Source organism: Apium graveolens, chromosome 4 (assembly GCF_009905375.1).
Source record: "Apium graveolens cultivar Ventura chromosome 4, ASM990537v1, whole genome shotgun sequence".
Taxonomy (NCBI): Eukaryota; Viridiplantae; Streptophyta; class Magnoliopsida; order Apiales; family Apiaceae; genus Apium; species Apium graveolens.
Genome location: NC_133650.1, coordinates 181,599,768 through 181,621,661, shown reverse-complemented (window position 1 = coordinate 181,621,661; position 21,894 = coordinate 181,599,768). Strand labels below are relative to the sequence as shown.

Here is a 21,894-nt window from a genome sequence, read left to right as displayed (position 1 = left end):
GGTGATCAGAATTTATTTTGGGTAACGATTCCGAAATTCCGCCTTCGTACTTGTGTATATTATAGCATATTAATGTTGATATATTTATTTCATAATTTTTAGAAGTTTTTGTAGAAGTCGCTTTCGGCCGTATTTTCGTTTCTGGCGTGTTTATACGTGTTGTGTGTTTTAAATTTATTGATTTAATTAGAGTATAGTTGGATTGTGTTGGTTTGTGATTGATTTTGAGGGGTATGACCCCGGGAAAATTCCGTTTTACAAAGACGTTATTTCGAAATTTTTTCTAAAATATTTATTTCGATTTCAAATTATTATCTTTTATTATTTTCGAAACTCATAATTTAATTCAATTATTTATAATTTGTTTTGATTAATTAGTTATTTTTTTGATTAATTGATTAATTCATTTAATCAATTAATTTTATTTATAAATAGTTGAATGAAGTGTAGTTATTTACAATTGAGCCAAATGATATTCTAAAATTATTTTGAGCTTTTAAAATTATATATAGGTATTAAATATTTAATTAATGTTATTAATTGAATTATTCTTATTTTATTTCTAGAAAATAGACCGTTCGTCCGATTAATACGAAATGAACGCGTCTAGACTCAGAAAAATATTCTACTTTCATTAAAAATACTTTCGAGACCCAAATTTTTTTGTTTCGAAAGGTCGCTTGTTTTACAAATCGTTCTGAGTCGATTTTTGATCAAAAAATCATATTTTTGACCCGAATTCAGTTTTAAACATACCGAGTCTAATGTTTTGACGAACCGAGTCATATGTGAGTCAAGAGTCCTGTGTTTGCCTGTTTTATTTATGTGTGGGCTATCGTATGGGTAGACAATAGTGTTTTGATGCGCAGTTCGTCGAGTTATTATCGTTTAGGCGATTAAATTTGTATCTTTTAATTATAGATACGAGTCTTTCAAGAAGATCAGGACCAGATGAAATAAATGAAGACTAGAGTTAAATAGTATGGAATATTGGGTTGCAGCACTGCATGAGCAGCAGACCAAAGAATTAGTAGAATAAAGACGGTGATGTCTTGAGACAAAATGTCAGAATAGATGCGTTTTTGCGAGTGTGACTAACTAATAAAAACCCAAAGGCAAGTATCCCTATCATCACTTATTGTTCAAGTGATATTTATTTTAAATCTTTTGATGCAAGTATTGTTTTCCCTATTCTCATATTAGAATCGATAATTTTTTTACATATCGTTGAATTAAATAATTATGTTTATGCAAATACTCATCTGCTATTCTATGTTCAGAATAGTCAAGTGATTTTACTTATCCAATTATTGGATTATAAATGTTTTGGACTTCGAGAAAAATGATTTGGTTGCGAGTTTCCTGCCCAAGTGAATGGGCGAATAAAATTATTTCAGGTGTCAATTATTATGACCCCATTTCAATAAAAGGTTTTAAGATTGGATCATAATTGCGTAAGTGACCGGGACAGACGGTCCAGCGGAGGGCAATTTCTAAGTTCCATATGGAATATTATGACATAATTTTTGCCACAGGCAGGTATATTGCCTTTTGTTTGAGTACTCGTGTTTTTTGGAGTCACATTTCTACGAATCATGACCTTGTGCTATGACACGGGCTGATCAGCATGTGATAGTACGTCCGTCGGAGGATGATCCCAATCTAAATTATCATATCATTTTTGATATTCATAGAATAAATGATTTATCAACTGTTCTATTTTGGATTAACGATGAAATACGGTTTTGATTCAGTTTCTGATTTATGCTGATACTTACGTTGTTGTTAAATATCAAAGGTGGTATTAGCATAGATGATTGATGTTGACTTCAGTATGGAATGTTGTGAGCATCAAAGTTCGTATTGATATCTAATTTGATATGACAACAAAATAAGTATTAAATTCAAAGAGTTCGATTTTGACTAAAGTTTATGATTCAATCCATAATCATTGTTTCTTGTTATTATTGTTTACGATATTTCTGTAAATACTGTTTTACGAGTTTGATTCTCGTCAAGATTCAAAGTATTGCTGAAGCATTTCGCTAAAAAATACCAAAATGGTTTTGAATACAATTAAGGAATCAATTCTGGGATTCCTCAACTAAAATTTTATGATTCAACAATTATAATTTTAAATGTTCAGCTCTAATGCAGATGTCAGTTTTATATCAAAATGACCCTATATTCGTTATAATGATCTTGCTGAGCATTTTTTTCGCTGATACTTGCCTGTTTTCAAATTTAACCTCCAGTGAGGATTAGCTTGCGCTGTTTAGCTGCGTAATTCAAGGAAGCAAAGAAGAAGCTGTTGGAAGGTGGTTGGTCTAGGGTTTGCGGGCTAGTGTAAGTTTTATTGTGTAAAGTTGTTTATATTATACTATATTATAGTTATGTATTTTATTTGGGCCTAATATACTTTATTTCGAAGTTATACTAGTGGGTTTAATTTTGAGTTGGAATTTATTAAAAAGATTTTTAAAAGAAAGTGAAAAAATTTATTAATGGAATTTGGAATTCTTGTTTCTAGAACTGTAACCTTAAAAGATCTTGGATTAGTTTGGGGTCATAAATGATAAATATCTTCTGCTGGCATTTATTTATTGATTAAACAGATTAATTTGGATTGAGGTTTTATAGTGACGACCAAATCCTCTGACCCCGGATTTGGGGGCGTTACAGGTTGGTATCAGAGTTGAGGTTATAGTAAACTACAAACGAGAGTGTGTAGGAGTGTGTATAGCTATGTGAGGATGTTTGAGCTCATATCGAGTTCTTGTTGGACTATTGGATATAGTACCAATGACTAAGTTAAGATAGGCGCATTCGTTCGAGATGGTTGTGTTCAGCTGGATGGAACTCCTGGCAGTTGCAAACTTCTATCGTGGAATCTTCCAAGGCTACTACAATTCGCCGACGATGGAGATTATCGATATCCTTAGAACGTGAAGAAGTGTCTAGAATTGGATGACGAGTCAACATAAGAGTTCAAATAAAAGATAAGTATTAAGACCTTGGATATACCTTCTCTTTCTATAACTCCCTTTTGACATCTCTCAAAAACAAGTAATTGTTAGAGGATATATTCCCTAACACTCATTTTCAAACATATATGTGTTTTAAATGTGCCAGAGGCTGTCATAAAGCCTATTTTTTTCAGGTTTTGATAGCTCTGCCAAGTTACGATAATTTAACTTCCACTTTTCTTATATGGTGGATAGTTTATTGGTGATGTGACACCGCTTGCTCATTTGGTGTCAGAATTTTGTTCTCTGGATTCTATTCCTTCAGAAATATCAGCTTTGAAATCTTTTCAGTTTTATTCATTTGATTTTGAATTCCTTTGATATTCTTTTATTCTGACTGAGATGAACAACCCTAATTATAAGAGGACACAAGGTATACCTGTATGTGTGATAGGAGTTGGATAGGACGCCATCACTTGTGTGTGTTGTTAATACATGGTTAACAACCTTTAGTAGTGTCTTGATTTGGACACGCAATGCCAAGTTCATTTGATCATATTGATCTCTCAGTTATTCTTTCATTTTAACAACACTTTTTGACAAATTCAGATTTTGTTCCTGTTATGATATAAAATTCTTTTCTCTTTAAAATTCCATGATTTTATCATCTGAAATATTCGAAGGTATGCCAATCAAGTTGGGCTGAGTTATCTTGGTCAAGTGAAATAAGATTATGTGATGGGATTACCAATAGCGACAGTGAATTACAATGCGATTATAATATCAGTGGTGTATAATGAAGCCAGTCTATTTCCTTACTTCTCTTTCTATTTATCTCTCTCTCTTTCTTTTTCTTTCTCTCTATCTTTCTTCTTTCTCTCGATCAGTAAAAGTGATTCTATTGAAAAATTGGTCAAATGACATGTGGAAGGAACAATGATGCAGAGTGAAGCTCCCGTGATAATTGTGTGATATAAGGAATTGCGATGTTATTTAGAATTTTGAGAAAAAGTTAAGTAGACAGTATTGGAAAGTTGGTCGGAAGGTCCCTAGTGTTCTCTTCTGCTGATTCCGAGGACGGAATCCTTATAAGGGGGATAGATTGTGATATCCCATATTTTTCAGAATTATTATAACTTTTATTTTAATATAATTATGTGCTTTTATAATTTAAAAGGAATAAAATGGTGGATATTTTATTCCTGTTTGACGAGTTGGTGTTATTAAATGGTAATGTGCTAATTGTTAAGTGTTCAAGTTATTAAGTTCTAGGGGACTTTGTGCCTAGTGACCTAAGGCTTTTATAGTCTGGGATCCGCTAACCTAATGCTCGCTACATGGGTATTATTGCATAGTCTTTTGGGACCTCATTCATTGCACGGTCAAGTAAGAATCTTTGTTATGTGTTCAATAATAGCATGAATCCTTGTATAACTCTAGTAGAAAGGAGGTGTTGTGAGTCATTATGCGTTATGGTTATTCTAAGGGTATTGATTGCATTATCATTTAGTTGCACTCACGTAGTTGCATTCATGCATTAGGTTTGTTTTGTTGTTTTGAGTCCGTTTATGCTTGAGGACAAGCATCGATTCAAGTTTGGGGGTGTGATAGGTGGATTTTATAACTACTTGGAACACTTCATTATAGGTTTAATTTGGTATTTTGGACTAAAGTTATTGGTATTTTTGATGTATTTTTGTGTTATTGCATTTAAGGCATCAGTTATATGAAGAAAGGAGTTTTTCAAGGAAATATGCTGAAACGAGATCAGAATTGGAATCCTAGGATATTCTCAATTTGTAGAGAATCTCGTTAGCTTCGCGTGGGCAGTTGAATCGCCTAATTCTGACGAGCAGAACTCAAGATATGGCCAAAAGAAGATTTGTCAGAAAAATTCCAAAATGTCATCGCGGCCAAGCCAGAAGGCAGCGCGCCCGAGCTGCTGAAACACTATTTCACCGCGGCCGCACCCGAAGGCCGCGCGCCCGCGCCCGGTTTCTACCCCAGAATCCTGATTTTAGTCGAAATTGAAGATTCTGAGAGTCCTGGTAATCCTGGAGCCTATATATACCCATAAAAAGACGTTTTTAACAACAAGGAGACCTAGGAGAGCAATAAGAAGACCTAGAGAGCACGAGAAGGCTACAGAGAAGAAGACTTTTGTTTTCTTTGATTTAGGCGATACTTGGATGCTTGTTTTCGATTTGTTCTTGAACCCTAGTACTCTTATATTATTTATTATCATGCTTTCATTGGAACCCGTGGTGACGATGAGTTCATTTATGAACTAATCGTTATCGTGGGATTTTAACGGATTTACTTATGGATTTCTTTAGTTAATTTGTTTTGATACCTTAGTGTGTGGTAATTGTATGATAACCTAGTATTGGTCGTGCTTATTCGTCTTATGTGCGTAGCTAACATATAAGATAGTGTGTTAATCTCTATTGAAGCGACAGTGAATATAGAGGTTTAGAACTTGCCATGCTAGCATAGGTTCATGTGATATTGTTATGCATGATTTGTAGGTAATTTTAACCATCTTACTTGCCCTATGTAATTACGATAGATAACTTGCACATTAAACCGTTATTTTTTCAATTCTTATAGACATATAAGGACTAAGCATAATTGGTGTCTATTCAACTTCTATCTCTTTTGTGGATGTCTGGTAGTAGGGTATTCGTACAACGACAGTTGGCATTTACTATTTTCGTGTTATCTGATTAGTGTCATCACTATTACATGCTAAGGTTAAGAACAATTACTTTGAATGAAGTAGTAATGAAGTTAGAATCCCATGTTTGTCTCATATAAGTAATTCAACCTCAATTCTCTTAGTTAATGTTATTTAGTATAATCTCTTAGTTTAATCAAAATCTAATTTGTTATTTATCTTAGCATTGAGCGATAACCATACATTGTTGCATAGGTGCATAAATTGAACTTAACCTAAACCAGTCTATGTGGGAACGAATCTGATTTATATCTTATACTACTTGCGAACGCATACACTTGCGTAAATTTTAGCGCGTGTTTTCGCCCTAACATATTCACTTTGCTTAAGCTTGGAGAATCTTTGGCAAAGATTCTCATTTTTAGAACCAAATATGATATCATCTACATAGATCTGAACTAGGATTATATCCTCACCATGTTTCTTGTAGAAGAGAGTCTTGTCTAGAGTACCTCTAGTAAAACCATGTTTGAGTAGGAATTCTGACAGTGTATCATACCAAGCTCTAGGTGCCAGTTTTAGTCCATATAGAGCCTTGAGTAATTTGTACACAAAATTTGGAAATTCTGGATCTTCAAAGCCAGATGGCTATTGCACATAAACTTCTTCTCTAGCTCACCATTCAGGAAAGCACTCTTGACATCCATTTGATACACTTTAAAGTTTGAATGTGCAGCAAATTTTAGAAATATCCTTATTGCTTCAAGCCTTGCAACTGGAGAAAAAGTTTCATCATAGTCAATTCCTTCTTATTATGAGTAGCCTTTTGCAACCAACCTTGCTTTGTTTCTGGTAACTACACCATTTTCATCCATCTTGTTTCTGAACACCCATTTTGTTCCAATAATGCTTCTATTCTTAGGTGCAGGAACTAACTTCCAAACTTTGTTTCTTTCAAACTGAGTAAGTTCCTTTTGAATAGAAGATATCCAATCAGGATCCATTAGAGCTTCTTCATTTTTCTTGGGTTCTATCTGAGACAGAAAGCATGCATGTAGACACTCATTAGCAGTTGCACTTCTAGTCCTCACACCAGCAATAGGATCACCAATAATTGTTTCTCTAGTGTGACTTCTATCCCACTTCCTTGTATGAGTTTGTTGACTTGTGCCTTCATCATTCTCTTCATTATTAGTATGACTGCTAGATCATTCTTCTCTTTCTCCCCCAAAGTTTGTGTTATCAAATTCAGGTGTTTGAGATGAGCTTCCATTCCCATGATTTTCGTGTTCAATAATCTCTTCATTCAAATTCTGTTGTGCATCAACTTCATCTTCACCATCAGAATCACTATCAATGTTGAGGTTTTCAAATACAAGGGCTTCAGCTTCATTTTCATCAAGGCATTCCAAGCCTGGATACTTGTCATCATCAAAAGTCACATATGTGTTTTCCATAATCTTCTTTTAATCTATCACATAAACTTTGTAGGCTGTTCTTTCCAATGAATATCCCGGAAAAATTGCTTTAAAGACTTTTGAGTCAAATTTTCCCACATATTCAGAGTTGTCTTTCAAAATGTAACACTTGCTTCCAAACACATGAAGATGCTTTACAGTAGGCTTTCTTTTAGACAAGATTGAGTAAGGTGATTTGCCATGTGCCTTGTTAATGAGATATATGTTCTGAATGTAACATGCAGTGTTAACAGCCTCTTCCCAGAAACTTGTTGGCAACTTGGCATCTTGCATCATTGTTCTAGTAGCTTCAACTAATGTTCTGTTCTTTCTTTCAACTACTCCATTTTGTTGAGGTGTTCTAGCAGCTGAGAGTTCTTGAACAATGCCTTTACTTTTGCAGAATTCACTCAATATTGCATTTCTAAATTCTGTTCCATTATCACTTCTCAATCTTTTTACACAATTGTGATCTTTAGCCTATTTTTCTATCTTCTTGATGTGCTCAATTATGATGTGTGGAGTTTCATCTTTAGAGTGCATGAACTCTACCCAAGTGTATCTTGAGAAATCATCCACCATCATAAGTGCATATTTGTTTCTTGAAATTGATAAGATATTTACTGGCCCAAACAAGTCCATGTGAATAAGTTGTAATGGTGCACTTATAGAATTCACAGTTTCTTACTTGTGACTTGATCTTTTCATTTTTTCCTTTCTGACAAGCTTTACAAACTTCAACTTGAGCAAACTCCAGTTTAGGCATATCTCTTACTAACTCCTTTTTGACCAAGGTGTTAATTGTCATGAAATTCAAGTGAGACAATTTCTTATGCCACAACTTGCTTTGTTCTTCTGATTCCTTAGTGTAGAAGCAAAAAATTACATCCTTATTTGTTGAGTCTAAGTCTGCAACAAACAAGCTTCCTTTCCTTTCTCCTTTCAGAGCAACTTCACCAGTTTTCTTGCTGATAAAAGTGCATTCTTCTTTGATGAATAAAACTTCAAAGCCTTTATCTGCAAATTGGCTAACACTGAGAAGATTCACTTCAAGACCAGCTACCAGTGCTACATCATCAATGACAACATTTTCAGAAACAATCTTGCCATATCCCATTGTGAATCCTTTGTTGTTGTCTCCAAAGGTCACCAAAAGGCCGGCTTTCTCCTCAAACTGTGATAGCAGGGCTTTATCACCTGTTATATGCCTGGAACATCCACTATCTATGATCCAGATGACTTTCTTTACTTTACCCTGCACATAATGAGTTTTAAGTGTGTTTAGCAACCCAAGCAGTGTTGGGTACTTTCTTCTTGTTAACCGATTTAGCAGAAGTAGAATAAGTAGTTTCAGATAAAATAGAGTTCATTGACTGTTGAGCATTTTCCCTTTCTGTTGTAGACCCAATTCTTGTTTCTTTGAGGTCTACTCTCAGTTTATGACAACTTTTCCTCACTTTCAAGTTGTAAGGAATATAGTCAAACTTGTCACAGGAGTAAAGATCATTTGCATTTGCTTCATTGTATTTGAAGGCTCCTTCAGTTGGCTTGCTAACTGCCTTTTTACAAAGGTGAGTTAGGTGATTCATAGAGCCATATTTTTCACATTTCTTTCTTGGAGCATCTGCAACATAAGCAAAATTGTTGCTTTTGTTTATCCGTATTTTCCCATTTCTATTTTTCTTTTTCTTTCTTGCATCTTTAGTTTTGGTTTTTTTAACAGGTGTCTTGGGCCTTTATTTTTCCATGAGCTTCTCTTCAGTATTGGAAGGCTGAGTTGATTCTGCAGTTTTCTTCTCTTTGTCGTCATCAACAATTTCTTGCTTGATAATCAATTCTTCTTCACTAAAATTGACTTCACATGCCTTGAACATAGGTGAGGCAACTTTTTTTAGCATTACTGGAATATTTTCATTTTATGTTGCTTTTCCCTTATCACCTATGTCTTTCTTTTTGTTGTTCAAGGCATTATAGTCAAGACCAATAGCAATGTTTGCACATGGTTTGTTTTTCTCATGATACTGTCCAATTAACTCAGATGCATTCTTGAAGGATTTCAACTTAACTTCATTCTTTTCAAGCTTCTCCCTTAGCACTGCTTCAATTTCATTTGCACACTTGAGCTTGTTTTTAAGATAAGCGTTCTCTTGTTTTAGAGCATCAAGCTCCACCAACAATAATTCAGTTTCTTGCTTCTCACTTTCAAGCTTCTCATTTATCTTTGTCAGTCTTCTCACTTCTTCATTAGCAGCAACCATGCTTGTGTGAATGTGAAACATTTCTGTGCTCATCTTCTCTACAGTTTCCTTATATTGACTCACATTTAAATCAATGGTGGTAAGAGTTGGTACCTGTGATTTAGATGAGGATGATTCTCCTTGCTCCAAGGCCATGAGTGCATAATTTCCAAATTCTTCATCTTCATCATTTTCGGAGTCATCCGAACTTTTTTCCTCTGCAATATAATCTTTGCTTTGCTGTTTCTTTAGAAGAGTTTCATATTTTGCTTCTAGTTCAAGATAAGCTTTTTCTTTCTTTGCTTTCTTGGGTTTCCTACATTCTGTAGCAAAATGGCTTAGTTCATCACAATTGAAGCACCATATCTTAGATCTGTCAACAGATCCAGTTTTGTAACCATTCTTGCTGTCAGAAGTGTACTTCCCTTTTCCTTTCCAGCTACTGTCTTTGTTGAAAGACTATCCTTTACCCTTGAAGTATCTTGGCTTCTTTACTCTAATGTTAGAAAATTTTCTAGCCAAATAGGCCATTGACTGATCTAGCTCATCTAGTTCATCAAGAGTGTAGAACTCATCTTCTTCCAATTCCAGAATGACTTGTTCCTGTGAATCATTTGTTCTTTGCTCACTTGTTGAGGCAACTGGAGTTTGAGATCTTGGCTCATCATTTGATGTTTGGCTTTCATTGATAATTAAAGCACTTGAGCCATCTACAACATGTCATTGACCAGATCTCAATGATTTACTTTGAATCATTTCTAGTTCATATGTTTTGAGAATTCCATATAGAACTTTTAGTGTTATTCTGCTCAAGTCTCTCCCTTCCCTAATTGCTGAGATTTTCTGTTTCAAATGATCAGGGAGAGTAAGCAAGAACTTCAAGTTCATCTCTTCAGCTTCACAGTATTTGTCATGGAGCTGCAAGTCATTTATCAGCTTGTTGAACCTTTCAAACAAATCTATTATACTTTTTTTTGGCTTGGCCATGAAACCCTCATACTGTGAAATCAGTATCCTTCTTTGATTTGATCTAACTTCCTCAGTTCCTTCACAGAGTATTTCAATCTTTTCTCATATTTGCTTGGTAGTGTCACAGTTGACAATGAATGTTATTGTACATCACATTGTCAAGTGACTCAATCAATATCAATTGCAAGCCATTATCCAGGGAAATTTTCTCCTTTTCAGGCTCAGAATACTCAGAAGGATCTTTTGGAGCATAATGAGCTGGAGTAACCATATCACCATCTGTTGATTCTTCAACTCTAACCATAGGAGTGAAGGGCCCATTTTTGAGAATCTGAATATAGAGTGGATTGGCCATCCTGATAAACAGCAACATTTTCTTTTTCCAAAGAGTGTAGTTAGCTTTGTCAAAGGTAGGAATTTTGATGCTACTGATTTTCTGTGTATTCATTCTTCCAAGATCTTGAATCTGTTTACTTTCAGATTTAGCTCTGATACCACTTGTTAGGAAATGAATAACACACAGAGGGGGGTGAATGTGGTTTACTATTTTTAAGTTTTTCTTGAATCTTTTATGGTTGAACAAAGTAAATTAAATTTTGTAGTGAAAGTGGGTTCATGCAGAAATTAAACTTGCAAGAATAAAGAACATGAATCTTCAAAACTCACTTAATTTTATATTAAAATTAAGAATGTTTTGCTACAAAATTTCTAGGTTCTTTGTTGATAAAGAGCTTAGCTACTTCTTGAGAGTGTTACAAGATTTTATATCTGAATTGTTACTCTTGACTAAAGGACCAGTGTTAACTTTATAATTCAGTTAATTGCTGGTTTACACAGTGTACAATAAGATATGCTATTAGCTTTAGTAAACAGTCACTTGTCAATTTCATTTATAGAAAAGTATATCTTCTATTTCTGGCTTAGTATATCTTAGCATTATGTGTTTACTTTGATTTTCCTTTTCAGTTAATCTTCACCATTGATCTTGCACATCCTTCAAGCTGCTTTTTGTAGACTTGTCAATCCAGCTGTTTGGATTGTTTGTTGATTGTTAATCTTGGATATTGAACTGATCTTCAATTTTTTGTACTTTGAGATTTTACCTCGAGACTCCATTTGGTCTATAGAGAACTTGACATCTCGATAAGTATATTGGCTTATCGAGATCTCTAATACTCCATAGTAAATTTGATTTGTAGAGGTCTCTGAATCCTCTATAAGAGAATTTGGCTTGTAAAGATCTCTAGTCTTCATATCTTCACTTTGACTTATCGCTATCTCTGAGTTCTCTAGTGGCTTATTAACTTATCGATAACTCAGAGTTCTCTAGTCAATTTTGACTTGTCCATAACTCAGAGTTCTCTAGTGAATTTTAACTTATCGATATCTCTGAGTTCTCTAGTGGAATTTGATTTATCGATAACTCAAATTTCTCTAATGAATGTTGACTCGCCATTGATCTTGCACATCCTTCAAGCTGCTTTTTGTAGACTTGTCAATCCAGCTGTTTGGATTGTTTGTTGATTGTTAATCTTGGATATTGAACTAATCTGCAATTTTGTACTTTGAGATTTTACCTCGAGATCTCCATTTGCTCTATAGAGAACTTGACATCTCGATAAGTATATTGGCTTATCGAGATCTCTAATACTCCATAGTAAATTTGACTTGTAGAGGTCTCTGAGTTCTCTATAAGAGAATTTGGCTTGTAGAGATCTCTAGTCTTCATATCTTCACTTTGACTTATCGATATCTATGAGTTCTCTAGTGGCTTATTAACTTATCGATAACTTAGAGTTCTCTAGTCAATTTTGACTTGTCGATAACTCAGAGTTCTCTAGTGAATTTTAGCTTATCGATATCTCTGAGTTCTCTAGTGGAATTTGACTTATCGATAACTCAAATTTCTCTAATGAATGTTGACTTGTCGATAACTCTGAGTTCTCTAGTGAAGAAATGACTTGTCGATATCTCCAATCTTCATGTCTTCAATTTAACTTGTCGATATCTATGTGAGTTATCTAGTACCTTTCCTGACTTCTCGATAAGTCATTTGGAATTCTCGAGTGACTTCTCTATAACACTGAATCTGTAACTTGTAGAGATCTTGACTTAGAATATTTTTCCTAAAACATATTTATTCAACTCCAGGCTGCTTCATAATTCTTCTGAGCCATGATCTTCTTGATCTTCTTCCAGATATAATTCTTAGGCTTGACACTGTTTATAGAAAAAAACTCAAGTCCGCTCCTTCGACATTTTTATAGACTTTAAGTGTTACAAGTACAAAATACAAATTAAGATAACAATACAACTTACTTAGACTTGATAAATTGTCTTAATTTTGTTAAAGTACAGGCATGTCTTGCATAACAGCCTGCAATGTGCCTCTGATTATGACTCTGTTAAGGGGGTTTTGTTTAAGAAGTTTCGGTATGATTATAAGACCAACGACCTCTTCATGAATTGAAATATTGTCTCTATAATTTTGCTGAGACTCTCTGGCAGATTTTCGATAGAACCTCTGGTTTGATTAATACGGTTCTGGAGAACAACCCGCAACTCGTAAGCCACTTATTGAGTCTTTGAGATTATGTTGTAGAACTTTTTACCCTCTCAATTTTCAAGAGTTGCTAGAGCTTTTTTTGAGTATACTATGGATAAATGGATGCTTGTGTTTAAAAACTACCTGACGTTCAAGTTTCCCGCCCTTGAAGATTCCAGTACCGAGGGAGTTGAGCTTGTTAATGGCTTGCGGGCAGCTATTTGTGATAATATAATGCATTATATGGAAAAGGAGGAGGACTTGTTTAAAAAGTATTTGAGTGGATTTGTTGATGCTGTTTGGAGTCTGCTTGTGGTTGCATTTGCATCATCTAGTCGGGATAGCCTCACTGTCACATCCATCAAGTTCTTAACTACTGTGAGCAGAAGTGTTCACCATGCATTGTTTGCCAGAGATGATATTCTGCAGCAGATATGTTAGAGTATTGTTATACCAAATATAATGTTGAGAGATGAGGATGAAGAATTGTTTGACATGAATTATGTTGAGTACATACGCAGAAATGGAGGGAAGTGATCGACACAAGGAGAAGGATTGCATGTGAACTTCTAAAAGGTATTGCTTCCCAGTACAAAGAAAAGGTGTCTGAAATGGTTTCAAATTTAATACAGGCTTGCTTGACCTCTTTTGCGCAGAATCCAGCTACCAATTGGAAGCACAAGGAATGCACCATCTATTTGGTTGTCTCACCACAAAAAAGGCCGGAGGTAATTCAGTGTCGACTGACCTTGTTGAAGTGGAGAATTTTTGTGCATCAGTCATTGTTCCAGAATTACGTAGTCAGGATATTAATGGATTCCCGATGTTAAAGGCTGGAGCATTAAAATATTTCACTATGTTCAGGAATCAGATCTCAAAACCTACTGTAATGACCGTTTTCCTTATGTTAGGTTTCTCAATTCCGATTCCAATGTAGTTCATTCTTATGCTTCCAGTTGTGTTGAGAAACTTCTTCTGGTAAAGGATGGTGGAGCTAAAACAAGATATACTTCAGTAGATATCGGTCCATATCTTTTGGAGTTGATGCGCAACCTTTTTAATGCCTTGGAACAGCAAGAGTCTGAGGAAAACCAAATGTAATGAAGTGTATAATGCGGGTCCTCAGCGCCACAGACATTTCTAATGAGGTTGCTTCACACTGCATTACGGGGATGACATTGGTTCTTAACAGGGTTTGTGAGAACCCCAAAAATCCCGTCTTTAATCACTATCTTTTTGAAGCTGCGGATGTTCTTGTAAGGAGGGCCTGTGAAAGAAACTCTTCTCTGGTGCCAACCTTTGAAGGCGGTCTATTTCCCAGCCTATAGATGATCTCGACCAAAGATGTAGCTGAGTTCTTTCCATATGCATTCCAACTGTTGTCTCAGCTCGTGGAGTTGAACAATTCTCCCATTCCACCGCACTACATGCAGATCTTTAATATTCTCTTGTTGCCCGACTCTTGGAATAAACCTGAAAATGTCCCAGCTCTTGTGCGTTTACTTCAGTCTTTCCTTCAAAAAGCACCTTATGAGGTTAACGGAGAAGGGAGATTGAATCAGGTTCCTGAAATATGTAAGAAGCTTGTCACAGCTCCTAGATCACACAAAGAAGGGTTTTATGTGCTGAATACAATTATTGAGAACCTTGGATACGATGTGATTGCACCCTACATGGGCTATATATGGACTTGTTTGTTTTTTAGGCTCGAGAATAACAGAACAGCCAAGTTTACCAAGTCTTTTGTGATATTTATGTCTCTTTTTCTTGTCAAACATGGTCCTCAAAACCTTGTAGCTTCAGTTGATGCTGTTCAGACTGGTATATTTATTACAATTATAGACCATATTTGGATAGAATTGTTTACGAACCGAGCCGAGCCGAATTTTGATCGAACCGAGTTGAACTTTAATTTTTTTTCTGACGAACCGAACCAAGCCGAACCGAGCTTTCTTAACGAACAGAAAACCATGTTCGAGCCCGAGCTCGTTAACAAACAAGTCGAACACGAGCTTTTATCGAACAAAATCGAGCCGAGCCGGACACGAGCTTTCTCCATCAAAATGAGCTGAGCCGAAATAAAAATTCTGGTCAAAACACCGGTTGACTGTTAAAATAACAAACCAAATATATTTATTTTTTTTACAAAATTTTGTAATATCATTAAAATATATAGATCTTAATATCCCTATGGTTGGATCATTCAAAAATATTTTAGAAAATTGAAATATTATTATGAGACTAAACAGTAATTACAAGTACCCTTTAAACCATTGGTCAATTGCCAAAATAATAAACAAACTAAATGTAATTTTTTTTAAATTTTTTGTCATATCACTAATATATATAGATCTTAACATCTGTACGGTTGGATCATTTATAAATATTTTTAAAAAGTAAAAATATTAATACAATACTAAACACTAGCTACAAGTATATGTCAAAATACCGGTTGACTGTTAAAATAACAAACCAATTTCATTTATTTTTTTTCTAAAAAATTTTGTCATATCACTAAAATATTTAGATCTTGGCATCCGTTCGGTTAGGTTATTCATAAATATTTCAAAAAAATTGAAACATTAATACGAGACTAAACATTAGTTACAAGTACATGTCAAAACACCAGTTGACTATTAAAATAACAAACCAAATATATTTATTTTTTTCTAAAAATTTTGTCATATCACTAAAATATATAGATCTTAACATCCGTAAGGTTGGATCATTTATAAATATTTTTTAAAAAAATCAAAACATTAATATGAGACTAAACACTAGTTACAAGTATATGTCAAAACACCGGTTGACTGTTAAAATAACAAACAAAATACATTTATTTTTTTCTAAAATTTTTGTCATACCACTTAAATATATAAATATTAACATCCGTACGGTTGTATCATTCATAAATATTTTTTAAAAAAATAAAATATTAATATGAAACTAAACAATAGTTACAAGTACTGTTCAAACCATTGGTTGATTGTCAAAATAACAAATAAAATAAATTTATTTTTTTCTAAAAGTTTTATCATATCACTAAAATATATAGATCTTAACATCCGTACGGTTGTATCATTCATAAATATTTTTAAAAAGTTGAAACATTAATATGAGACTAAAGACTAGTTACAACTACTGTTCAAACCGTTGGTTGAATGTTAAAATAACAAACAAAATAAATTTATTTTTTTTTCGTAAAATTTTTTCTTATCACTAAAATATATAGATCTTGATATCTGTATAATTATCATTCATAAATATTTTTAAAAAAATTGAAACATTAATATGGGATTAAATAGAAGTATTACTCAAACTACGGGTTACTATACAAATAGCAAATCAAATATATTTAGATCTTGACATATGTACAGTTATCATTCATAAATATTTTTAAAAAAATCGAAACATCAATATGGGACTAAATATAAGTACTAGTCAAACTACGGGTTACTGTACAAATAGCAAACCAAATATATTTATTTATTTAATTTTTTTATTATATCACCTAAATATATAGATCTTAACATCCGTACGGTTGGATCACTTATAGATAATTTTTAAAAAATTGAAACACCAAGCAGGAAATAAATACTAATTACAAGTAGAAGTCAAATCACTTGTTAATCATTAAAATATCAAATTAAAAAATTTATTTTTAATATTTGATTTTTTTTCAAATTACTAAAATATATACTTTGACATTCATATGGTTCAATAATTGAAAAAATTTATAAAAAATATGAATAAAATTCATAATAATCAAATATATAAAAACTAAAATAATTTTTTTTGATTTTTATTCGAGCCGAGATCGAGCCAAGCCGAGTTCGAGCCGAACATGCCAAAAGCTCGGCTCGAGCTCATTTTTTTAACGAACACATTTTTGTGTTCGAGTTCGAGCTCGATCGCTTAACGAACTGAACCAAACCGAATCCTTAACGAACTGAACCAAAATGAGCCCTTAACGAGTCGAGGTCGAACTTATTCGCGAATGACTCTGTTCACGAACAGCTCTGGATTTTTATCTACCCTGAAGGCTGAAGCTTACAACAGGGTCTATTGAGCTCAAATCGACTACTTTTGCTTTAACTAGACTCGGCGGACTAGGTCCAAGAAGAAGTGCTCGTTTATGTGCGACTTGCTCTACCCAACGGGCTCTAAAATTTGTAAGGGTCACATTTTTTTAGATATATAAATATATTACGTATTTTATTTGCAAAAAAAGAAGTATAATATCTTTTTCAATAAAAAAAGATATAAATAGAAGTCAAGCTAAATAAATTATTAGTAGATGTTAAATGATTATAAATAATTATCTTGAGTTATAGTAAAAATGTTATATTAATTTTAACTATTTAAATAAGTGATTAAATTTTAGAAAAAATTTACTAAGCAAAGTATTTAATAAAAATATTAATTATTTTGATAACTAGTTTAGACTACTACTAATCTTAACTATAAAATACTATAAATATTAGTTTTCTTTTTGACAACTTGTGCAATATATTAGTTTTAATAATTCAATTTCTAGGTTATGAATTTATTTTAAATTTAATATTTACATATTCAATGAAAAAAGTTATTTAAGATTTTATTAATTAATATTTATATATAAATTTAAATAAGTTTACATATAAATTATGTTTTATGTGATAATTTGTTTTTTAATAATTATATCTTACTATTTATGTAGTTGTAAGATTTTTTTTGCAGCTCTAATTTATTATAAAATTTTATAAAAATAAATGTAAATTATTATTATTATTATAATTATATAAAAATATACTTATTTCTCTTACATTTGTTTGACAAAAATCTGAGACACCATTCGGAGTTGAATGTGAATCCCCAGTGTTTCTGGAGCCATGAGCTGGCAGGCTTTGGGGTAAGATGCTGGGCAGCATTGTTAGTTACCCTTCTTTCACGGCCACAACAGGACAGAGTTGGAGAGACGGTTGGTTACAATGCCACATTTGTTCATCTGTACAATGCTGGAAACAAAGAGGATGATCTTTCGAAAGATATCAAAGATCCATAACAGTATCTGCTGGCTCTTTTGGCAAATGATTTGCCAAAACGTTGAACAGCCTAATCACATATGATTATTAGCTTTTGTCTATGCAACATGATAACTCCGATGAGCGGGCGGTTCCGTCCGACGGCGTTCCTGGATCTTCTGTGCGGGGGTGAGGTGTAGCTGTTGGTTGGGCGCCTGCAAAACAACACCGGAACGGGGGTTTGGCTCCCACGGCGCCTCCGGTGTGAGAATGAGAACAGGCTTTGGAGAAGATGAAGGGATATATGTTTATGTAATTTAGAGGATGCTGTGTGTGTGTTTATATGTGACGGCTACTGTATGTTTTTGAGTATATGAGAGTGTGTGAGTGTAAGAGTAAAAATATTTTCCCACCCCTAAACCCTTCAGTCTTGAGGGTATATATAGCCCCAAGGTAGGGTTTAGGGGTAGTTACCTCTAAATCTGGGTCGTTGGATCTTGGGAGCGGAGGACGCCTGGCTTGGGCGGATTGCTTACACGTGTCCAGGGGAGGACCACCTCTAGAGTGTCCTAACGGCCTCTGACACGCGCCGTGCTTGTCTGGGGTGTTGGTTGTTGATAGCTGTCATAGTCACGTGCCAACGTACCCCTCCTTGACGGGTTGTGGGGTGTGATATGTTTGCTGAGACCCCCCTTATGGTTGCTGAGATCCGGATCCGGGTATGCAGGTGGATCCGGATCCGGGTACGCAGGTCGATCCGGATCCGGTCAACAGGATAGACCCGGGCCTGGGAGAGGGGGGTCTTAGTAGTTCAGTCGAGCCTGGTATCTTTTAGATCCAGGTTGGATCCTAGCTGGTCTCTTATACCCTATCATTTGCCCCCACTCCCTTATGCAGATTTTTTGGATGAGGGAGTAGAGTAGAATTATATAGTTGGCTTTGGAGGAAAATTTCCGCTCCTGGTTGCCCCCCAATCCGGATTTGGTGTAGTAGATGCCGATCCGGATTAGAGTAGAATAGTTGCTTCTAGAAAATTTTTGCTCCTGGTTGCCCCCCAATCCGGATTTGGTGTAGTAGATGCCAATTCGGATTAGAGTAGAATAGGATTTAAGGCAAGTTGTTTGCTTCGGAAATGTATCTGGTTTGCAATGATCCGGATTATGGCTATTGATCCGGGTCTTGGGCTGCGGAATTCGAAAGGTTTTGGAATTTCAAACGGTTTTGCTGCTCTTCCCCCCTTCGAATTTGAATTTTGGGCAGTTACTTCCTAGAAACCTGCCCCATAATTATTATGGGTTTTAATTGAGCTTTTAAATATGCGTATATAAATGTATATATACGTTTTTTGGTAACCGCTCCTAGGCCCAATTGCAGCTTGCCACGTGGCAGGGGTGGTTGTCCTTCCCCAGCCCCTATAAAAAGCTGCTCTCTTCCCCCTTTTATTCTCTATTCGCATATATATATATAAAAAAGAGAAAACCAACAGTCTCCATTTTCTTCTTCCGTTGCTAAGCATTTTCGAAGTTATTCTCGGGATTTTGAAGTCTTGGATCTTGTTCTTCGCTTTCGCTGTTCTCCGTTTTTCTGCCGTGCCACAAATCTGTAAGTCTTTATTTTCTTTTCTCCTCTTTTTCTTTTCGATTTCTCGTAGTTTTTCTTCATTTTCATGCATACATCGATTTGGTTTCTTCTTCGCTAATCGGTAGTATAAATCAATAGTTTCGTTGTGTTTTGCCTTTGATATGGCCTTTTGGTTGCTATGTATGTTCAGATCTGTGTGTTTTTTGGTTTTTGTTTTAATTTCTTGCGAAAATTGGGTTTTTGGGTTCGGTTTTTATGGGTTTTTTCCATGGCTGTTCTTGGTGTTCTTGGCTAGAATATATGTATATATGTGTAAAAAGGGGCGATTTTGCTTTGTGATTCTTGGGTTAACTGTTTATGGGTTAGGGTTTTGATATTAACCCGGGTTGGGTTGTTTGTCGTTGGGATCCGGGTTTATGGGGTTTGTTTTAAGTTTTTTTGTTGCTATGGATCCGGATCTGGGTTTTTGCATCAAGGTCCGGGTCCATGGTGGTTTGCTTTTTGTGGATTGTAGTTAACATGATCCGGATCGTTGATGTTTTTTCGGGTTGGACTTGCATTAGTGGTCCAGATCATTAGGTTATGCTAAAACTAACATAACGCACCTGATCCGGACCACCTAGTAAGACAAATAAAATCTGTAGGGTCCAGGCTAACTGACCTTCATTTTAATAGGTATATGGTCTGGATCAAGGAGCGAGCTAGGAAAGTATACAACTGTTATCCCAACTTTTCTGACGAGGAGAGTGATCCGGATTCGTCTGGTAGAGAACAGATCCGGGGCGAGATGGTTAGAAAGGGGTCCGGGTCCGTGGGAACAATTACGAGCTTCCGGTTCAAGAGGCTTCCAGAGAACTCTGTTATTTTCACCCTGGATGGCCGCTGGTCCGATATTAAATATCACTTTGTTAGAAAGCCACCCGGGTTTGAAGATAGCATATACTATACCCGAGTCAGATATGAGAGGCACGAGGATGGCCACCCGGGCGTTTATGATCAGGGCGCCCTGGAGGCAGCTTTTGCTTCATTTGGGATCAGCCGGGATCATTACCAGCTGAAGGATTTTTATGCTGAAGCTGACCCGGGTGATATGGACAAGGCAATTCGGGCTGCTTTTCAATTGACTCCTGATATCGCTTGGAGGTGGCCCGAGCCGTATGAGAGGATCTTCCATCGTCCTGCGGATGGTTTTATTCCGGTCTGGATGGAGCATTTAAGGTCTGGGTGGAGCCCACGCTGCCATATTTTTCTCAAGCACCTGTGCAAGTATGTCTATAGGATATCCCCCATGCAGATAACCCCAAATGGAATAAAGTCTATGACTTGGTTCATAGCTTGTTGCAACAAGGCCGGGCTCATGCCTACCTTCAAGTTGTTCCACCAGATATTTTATCTTTCTAGGTCAAGCCAGAAACCTTTTTACGAGCTGAGATTTCGGGCAGCAGAGTGCGGATTTGGCCCGGGTAGGTCCAAACCGGTTATGCACCAGACTTCTTTGAAACATTGGAATGGGGAGATATTGATGTTGAAGGGATACGATTTGGAGTATCTTCCATATTTCACAGCTGGGGAGGTTAAGACGAAGTTCAACCCGGAGGTCTTAGAGGGGGAGGCTGTAGATCAAATTAGAAAATTTTATGGTAGTCTCGGGTTCCAGCCAACCCGGGATACGTTTATGAACCATAAACTCCTGTTCCAACTTGGCTGTAAATTTTTCTTTAATCTGTTCTGTTAGTGATCCGGGTTCCCATCCATACTCGGAAATCCGGATTACGTTCCTCTTTCTTTTAGCTTATTTTAGGAAACTCTGTTTGGTATTTGATCCGGTCTCTCTGCTTTCTCTGATGATCCGGATCAACGTATATTTTGCTTTTTTACTTGTCGCTAATTTGCATAAATCATCTTCCCATGATCCGGGCGTGCTGCAGTATTTTACTCCCGGATTTGGTAGTATTTGCATTTTTATCAATCCTGTGCTGATAGTTTTCCTTTTCCATTTTTCAGGTTTGCCGCATTACAACCCTGCATCCCGGGCCATAATGTCCTCTTCAGCTTATGCAGCAGCTTTTAACTCGTTGGGGTTGGCATACAAGACAACCAAGGGGGCCCCTGGTACCGGATCCGGATCTGCGGATATAGAAGGCGGTGCCGAATCTTCTGCCCCCCGGAATGTTGCTGATCCGTGTAATGTTCCCTTGGCTAAGGACCCGGACGTCCAGGAAATCTCTGATGAGGAACCTCCTTCGAAGAAGAGGAAATCCGCCCCGGGAAAGCCTCCTCGCGGAAAAACTGTTGTTGCTGACCGGGTCATATGCGACTCGGAGGGGAAGGGACCGGATGGGGCTCCTATCCGGATAGGGACAAAGAGCCTTATTGATCTGGCCGGGTTCATGTCCAGTATCCCCTCCGAAGAAGATTGGGAGGAGGTTGAGGGCTACAATATGGCTGCTGCCTTGACG

General features: G+C 35.8%; 1 pseudogene; it reads left to right on the top strand.

The window, feature by feature from the left end:
• The window catches only part of LOC141719200 (exportin-2-like), a 28,038-nt pseudogene extending 10,143 nt beyond the window's left edge, over positions 1-17,895 (top strand).
• Positions 17,896-21,894: the final 3,999 nt, after the last annotated feature.